Source organism: Plutella xylostella, chromosome 18 (assembly GCF_932276165.1).
Source record: "Plutella xylostella chromosome 18, ilPluXylo3.1, whole genome shotgun sequence".
Taxonomy (NCBI): Eukaryota; Metazoa; Arthropoda; class Insecta; order Lepidoptera; family Plutellidae; genus Plutella; species Plutella xylostella.
The window spans coordinates 7,861,539-7,867,591 of NC_063998.1; the positions used below are offsets into that span (position 1 = coordinate 7,861,539).

At 37.1% G+C, this 6,053-nt stretch overlaps 1 long non-coding RNA gene across 1 annotated transcript; it reads left to right on the forward strand.

Moving 5' to 3' along the window:
* The first annotated feature begins 2,466 nt into the window (after positions 1-2,466).
* On the forward strand, positions 2,467-3,723 carry LOC125489844. The gene is made up of 3 exons (XR_007267273.1): positions 2,467-2,637; positions 2,721-2,906; positions 3,095-3,723. It is a non-coding gene; the product is annotated as an uncharacterized LOC125489844 (long non-coding RNA).
* The last annotated feature ends 2,330 nt before the right edge of the window (positions 3,724-6,053 follow it).

Consider the following 6,053-nt stretch of genomic DNA (forward strand, 5'->3'; position numbering starts at 1 on the left):
AGGTTTCCTGACACGTTTTTTTTAATCGTTCCAAATGTGTGTTTGTTTAAAAGAATCTATATTTCCTAACTGTAAATACTGTTATTGTTTTGTTGCTTTACATATTGTTTTGATTATTTTATTGAAATAACGTAAGATTCGGATACAATATGCAATTAAAAATGTGTAGGCTTAGCTTTTTTTTTGGGGTAAATGCCTCTGGGCTGATGAGGTTATTGCCTCTATTGCGGCGCAATAGCCCCATTTTCAGAGGTTCTAAACATTTTATGTTATGATAAAAGTATTTTATATACTCAGGAGCAATGAAAAAGTTCCAGTGACATTAGCACTAAATTACTCCTAAACGAAATACCTATACTAGGTTAATGACGGCTTCTGCAATATTAAAGAACATTTAACAGCGTATCAGAATTAACATTCTTAGATAGGTAATCCAACTAAAACGTAAATAATACTAAAAAATTAACTATAAAATAGATCAACACCGGTATTACAACCGTCTATGTAGGAATACCGGTGTTGATCTATTTTATAGTAGTTATAACTCAATTAAGGACCACATTATTAATAAATTTGTTAGCTCACTGTGATGCTAATCGTAAATTAAGTAAAATATAAGGTTTCTATATGTGAAAACCTTTAACTGACATGTTTGTTACTATTAATTTAACTATTACTAGTTCTATAATTCCATTGGTTGGTTGTTGGTTTTCCATACTTCATTAATAAATAAATAAATAATTTAAATATATACTAAACTAAATATTTTTAAAAATTTGCGTCATTTGGTGTCGATTTTATAATATTGTTAACACGGTATATAGAAAATAATCATATAATAAATAAAAAATAGTCATATTACAGAATGATCCCACTTGTTTTTAAAACTCTGATAGTTTTGTAATGATTATCCTCGTAAGAGCAAAATTCCGTCAGACTCTAAAAATGGTATACTTACTAATTTAAAGTTGTGGTTTGATTGCAAATTAGAAAAAAATATGCCCTTGTATGCTTTTATACTGTATTTTAATTTGTCATGAAGTATTTATACTTTTTTAAGTCCTATAAAGTATTCATAAATAAAATGTTGAGCACCCCTGGAATCTTGGATGGGGTAAATGCCACTACAAGAAATTGGGGTATGTAGGCGCCATAGCCCCAAAAATTTTTGATCAACTAATTCTCCTTAAATAAGCGCAGTATTTCGTTTACAAGCTAATAATTAGCTACGTTAATAGTAATTCTATAAATTATATCTACTTAAACTTGTAAAAAGCTCTTCCAAGCACACAAAACTAGTGAAAGAGGCATTAGCCCCACTAGGGGTTATTGCGCCTAAAAATCCCATTTTTTGTAGAAACGTCGTTTACACGTGAAAGATATTTAAAATTCTACAAAATTGCATCAAAATATGAAACTAGATAAAATTTCCTAATATGTATCATAAGTTATAGCTTAATAGGGCGTATAGTCTGTTTGTTATGATCAAATGAATATGAAAGTCAAAGTATTGTGGCGCAATGGCCCCGGTTGACCTTAACAATTATCGATAAGTGTTATCGATGAATTCGAGAACAAGGGTTAGAAATACTAATATCAAATTAATTAGGTATAGTAAAATTGAATTATGAATGATTAATAAACGAAGTCACCCGCTTTTCGCTGTACATTTATACTCACCTGATAGGTCGCGAGCCGTATCGCCGTTTTTGAATGAGTACAATGCACTGAAGTTGTCGGGTAAGTGGGCAACCCGACGGTCAGATGCTTTCAAGCCGCCCCTTCGGGCGGCCTCTGACTAGGCTTAACGACTGCTGCCGAAGCAGCAACCGGGACCCACGGCTTAACGTCCCGTCCGAAGCACGGAAGCGTCCAGAAAAGAACCATTTGAAATCGGTAACCCATGCTGTACCTACCAATGGCTGACCATGTCAGTTGTTGCTTAACCTCAGTGATCAGTTACGATTACTGAAGCCAACTCGACTACGGACGCTTCCCAACTATGACCTTTTTATATATATTATATTTAATTTAATTAATTTGATTAATACATATCTACGTACCGGTACATCATTATTGCATTTTTATGACATTGGTTGCTAGGAAACATCTAATAACAATAAACCATGACCAAATCTGTGATCAAATCCGGAATCCGGATATTCTATAAATTGAAGCTGTCATTTTAGTATGTAAACAAATCATTTTCTATGAAACAAACGCTTTGCCAACTAGATTGAGTCTAGTGAAAATTGAGACTGCAACTAGTTTTTATAAATCGGTGGGCTTTTCTGGCCTACTACCCCGGCAGAGGGGAACGTCTGCCTATTTCGTCTCCAGTAGGCCTACTCTTGGCACGCAAGACGTAAATTCATATTGTGTTAAGATCGAACACAAGTTTATGGCAATTTCAAGTTAGATTTGGCACTCCCGACATGAATTGGCTCACGATCGTGTTCTAATTCGAATTTGTTCTAACTTGTGTTGGATTGTGAGTCAATTTTGACAGTTACTCTGTGAAAGAATGAATGAAAACGAAAAAAAAAACAAATTGTCATTAAAATTCTTGTTGTCATGGCCGGTCGGTGGATTTTCATAATAAGTAACAACGTAAAAAGTTTAAAAACCAATATTATGGTAAGTTGTTCAGTTACCAAACGTGTTAGAATCATCTGTATATCCACTATGATCATTATAATGAACCTAGTTTTTCCCCACAGAGTTCCGCAACTCGGCCGTCGTACCGCCAGACGAAATTACTTGTAGAATATCTAGAAAGTTACCCAGGAATGGCCAGGGATCTTCTTAAGACCGACCTAGGGAAGTTAAAATTATGAGAAAATAACATCAATGGCCTCGACCTTAAATGCGGTCGAAGGGTCTTGATAAGATAGACGTAACGTAAAGTAAGTTAAAATCTTAAGTTTACTTTTCATTTTGTTATGACTACCAAATTAAAATCCCCGTAAGCTAAAATCCCCCAGGATGACCCACTAATCATACTTCATTACTTTTTTTAAATATTAAGTATTGGAAAGAAAAACATTTTATTTTAAATGTTAGTTAATGTTTAATGTGTAATTATTTTTTTCAGACTGAGGACTGCTGTGGTAAATGGCAGGATCATAACATACTTAAAGTCGAGGTGCATCATACCCAGGCCTAAACTATCAAGCCGCTCAGCTCATCCTCACAGCACCTCACAGCATAGATCCAGCCGCCGCTACCAAGTTGATGTAGAAGTAGACAGAGTGATGGCCATAGAGGAAAAGCAGGGAGAGGCCGAACTGCTGACAGCATGGGCTAATGCCCTAAAGCCTAAAGGGGACCTTGCAGCAGCTGCCCGTGATGGAGTCAATATCCTCATAGAAATTGCGCAACAGTTATCAAGAAATACAAAGTTAAGGGCATCTAGACCCATAACCATCGTCACTAGTTATGGGTCCAGATGCTGTTGTGCAGTAGTGGATGATGTGATGATTTAAGTAGAAATTTATATTTCCTGTGACTAAAATATTATTTTATATTAGGTAATACCTATGTTGATTTAAATATATGAACATTTTTGTTTTAAGAAATGTTGAATAATATTAGAAAAAGTGTTCCTATGTTAATATGTCCCTTATATATTATAAGTTTGTAAGTATTTCAACAGTGGTGGTGAAATTATTATTCTACAAAAGTATGTCGGTATTATTATAAAGATAAAGAATTCTGAAACTTACATATGTTTTTATTTTTAAATCTTTTTGATTATGTACTGAAATATTTACAAGATACTATAGTATTTAGGCATGTAGAGGTGCTGGTAGAGGTGGTTCATCTCCATTGTAAATGGTGGATCCTCCCACCAATCCGGGTGTTGTGGCTTAACGGGCTGCTCTATTATATTCTCTGCGGGGGTGTAAGTACCTGCACCTGGATATCTCGAATGGAACCATTGTACATTTCCCTAACGTCTAAACTGCTTTCCTATGCATGGACCATTTCCCACCATGCTGGTCCACTGCGGGTTGGTGGGTTCACATTATAATCTAGATATGAAAACTCTAGATATGCAGGTTGCCACAATGTTTTCCTTCATCGTAAACGGGATGGTATACATTTAACTTAGAAACCATGTAAGTAAATTGTAGCGCCAAACGAGCTATTCCCACCATACTGGTCCACTGCGGGATGATGGATTCACATATTATCTAGATGTGCGAAATGACTGCCTCTGTGGTCTAGTGGTAGAAGCTTCGCTTCATGACCCAGAGGTCCCGGGTTCCATTCCCGGGTAGGACCATCAATTTGTGTTTCTAAATTGTGGTTCTGAGTTTGGTTAGGACATAGAAGGCTGATCACCTGATGTCCGAAACAGTGAAACGATCCATGCTGTCGGATGGGCATGTAAAGCAGTCGGTCCTGCGCCTAGCTCTCTCCAGTCGTGTCGGTCAATCCGTCCCATTGGGCTATGAGAGTGATGGAACAGAGAGTGCTCCTGTGTACTGCGCACACACTTGGGCACTATAATCTACTCCTGCGTAGATGGCTGATCTCAGTTGAGATTGGCCGCCGTGGTCGAAATTCGGCTAGGAGGACATTATCATTAGATGTGCGAAATCTAGATATGTAGGTTGCCTCACGATGTTATGCTACATCGTAAGTGCAATGGTATACATTGTTACTTAAACTTCATGTACACTGTAGCGCCAAACAAGACATAATTCAGCTACTTTATTCACAATTTTCACAAATCTCCACTCACAAATTGTTAGTTAATGTATTTTTTCTTGCCTAGATATCTTGTCTCACGAAGTTTTTCTTTATCGTAAGAGGGATAATATAGGTACATTTCACTTAAATCCTATGTAAATTGTTGTACCAAACGAGCCATTACATATGGGTTTCACATATTATCTAGATGTGCGAAATCTAGACATGCAGGTTGCCTTCACGATGTTTTCTTTTATCGTAAGAGCGATGGTACACATTGTACTTAAATTTCCTGTACATTGTAGCGCCAAACGAGCTATAATTTAACTATTTTATTCACAAATCTCCACTCAAAAGTTGTTTATTTGTTCTTGCCTAAATGACTTGCCTAAACACAAGAATGAACACAATAACATCTGTCAAAAAGGTTGTCAAGAGTGCCAATTCACAAGTTGGACTCGATTTTGATGGTTTTCGACGGAAAACCGCTCAATAGTTAAGACAAGATGGCGCCACCGTCGATTTCGGGAGTGCCAAATGGCGAGAAGGCAAGATGAAACCAATACATTGCGTGCCAAGAGTAGGGCTACAGACCATTCATACTCAATGATTGGAAATGACTAGTAAAAGCTACGGCAATTTCATAGTTAAAGACCTATTCATAGATCTATTATTTGAAGTAAAGAAAGAGGTAGATAGGAACCTATAGGTATCTACTTAAAACATTTACTTCAGTCAAAAAATGATTTTTTTCTTCATAATGTGTGATAATATGGAAGTCTTGTGTCTGTAAATTTAATATATATTTTTTTATAAAGTTAAACATAGTCGAACAAAATTAAATAGCGCGCGCGCGCGCGTGTGTCGTCTTTCGCTTGCGGCAGCCGACTAGATTGGCCACGCAGACGTGGCCGGAGCCATGCTGGCGCCTGCGCCGCCCGCGCGCGGAGTGAGATAGGCCTGGTATAATAGCACAGGGCTTTCAGAATGTACCTATGCTTAAAGTTGGTTAAGCCTATCGTTTATATCATAAATGCTTTCGCGCTGTTTCTTTAAGAATCGGCTAAATAGGCTACGAACAGGCAACCACGAATGATTTATAATTATATGTGGGGACATCTCACACACGGCCATCCGACTCCAAGCTAGGCAGATCCTGAAATATGGGTATAAGACAGCTGCTGTAGCTCAAGTGGGGGTTTTAAATTAATTAATACCTACCTATCGAGAAGTGAAATTTGATAACGCCAATTTGTATGGCGCGGAGCTAGTACAGGTACTTACAACAGGTTTCACTGCTCGATGGGTATTGAAAAACTCACACTTGAGCTGTTGATATTTGACGCTTGTCGATT